The sequence below is a fragment of the Sinocyclocheilus anshuiensis genome, unplaced genomic scaffold (genome assembly GCF_001515605.1).
Source record: "Sinocyclocheilus anshuiensis isolate Anshui unplaced genomic scaffold, SAMN03320099.WGS_v1.1 scaffold2449, whole genome shotgun sequence".
In the NCBI taxonomy this organism is placed as follows: Eukaryota; Metazoa; Chordata; class Actinopteri; order Cypriniformes; family Cyprinidae; genus Sinocyclocheilus; species Sinocyclocheilus anshuiensis.
Window position 1 is genome coordinate 12,255 of NW_015548311.1, and position 1,805 is coordinate 14,059.

The window sequence follows — 1,805 nt, forward strand, 5'->3', positions numbered from 1 at the left end:
TACCAATAAAGACGTCTTCCCTCAGGTAGATTGAATGTTGGGCTCATGATCAATAAGTTGTTTGCATTCGCCTCAACTGAATCAAAACGCAGACGGTGAAGGTAACTACCATCAGCGCGAGACCCGCTCGCTGTGAAGCGGGAGCCGGCAGAGGATTCCGCTTGGTCTTAACGCCTTCCTCAAACGTCTACTTCACAAATAAAACAATGATTTGCGCAAAAAGAATGATTAATTATCAATTGAGAATTTGTAATTGATATAGTCTGGTGAAAATAATAATATGGGCTGTGAGAAAATTATAAATAAAAAGAGTGGGGCTGCTATGAGTGCAGGCAGTCTATGGGGCAGCATCACTGATCTATATATAAAATCTATTATAGATCAGTGGACAGCATCCATATTTCAACCCCAGTGGCATGACAACACCGCGGCCCTCGCGGCCAAAAAAACAGACTGGCCCACTGGGAATCCTCCCGGTACTCCCGATTAGCCATGTTTTAGCAATGTTTTTATTACGTTGTTTGTTGTACATATCATGGCAGTATGGAAATTAAATGTCTGGCGATTGGTGCTCTATTATTTTTTTTTAAATAACGTACCACCTATCCTAATCGATAGTGTTAACAAAAGCAAACGTGAGATAAAAAACACATTTGCTGAAGCAACCATGCCATTTTAGCCTGCTTCTACAAGTGTTTGAACTCTTTTATCATGACTTACATTTCACGAGACTCATAACCAAGTGCTCCACATCGCAAGCTCAAGGCCAGGTGAGCTACCAAACAAGTTTACTACATCAGAAAAGACATACATATGAAACTGGTGATGTGATGTAAACAACAACTTGTATTATTTTACAAATAATGCACTATGGTAAAAGTGTTTTTGTGGTCATAACATAGTATTAGCTTATTGATGTAGGTCAGTATTGTAATATTGTTGCAAAATATAGATTGAATAACAATATAATTCAGTATAATAATTGTTACCTCAGTAAACAATGAATTGTATTAAAACATGTATCTTAGGCACAGATGCATCCAGATTTGATCCAATATGGATTACATGTGAATTTAGAATCCAGTAGTTTTTCAGCAGGTGATCAGTTGCAGGGCTGACATGTTGCCATATGGATGTTAGCTATTTCTTAGGACAGAGTTCAAGCCCCTAGAAACTGATGCAATATAGTGGGCAGGAACCGGCTGCCCATGACAGCTGCTACAGAAATTGCCTGGCAGGAGATTTTTTTTCTGGTAATCCAGATCCCCTGTTGAATAAATCTAGGCACTCGGGGTGATGGAAAAAGATGCCTCCTGCAGGGGGTGGTGCCATCATCCCGAGTCATAGTCTATGGACAGCATCACTTATCTATGTATAATATCTATTATAGATCAGTGCACAGCATCCATATTTCAACCCCAGTGGCATGACAACACCCTCGCGGCCAAAAAAATAAAACAACAATGCAGAATATTAATAACTATGACCGGGACTGTCATATAGGCTACATAACATTATAATGAGAACACTATTATAATAAAACTTTTAAAAAATAATTTTTTGAGTTTAGTTGCCGTGTTTCTGAATTGCGTGAAGAACGCGTCCACAAAAGGAGTTCATTCAGAGCCGCACAGAGACGTTCATGCATTCGGGGCGTTTTGTGCAGCTAGCCTATAAGTCGTAATATTAACGTTATGTTACGAAACGTATTCTATATGAGATAAATGAGTTAAATCCTATTGATTAAAAACCTGCTGTCATATGCAGGGCCGTTGCAAGGGGGGTGCGAGGCTCTATGCGAGGTT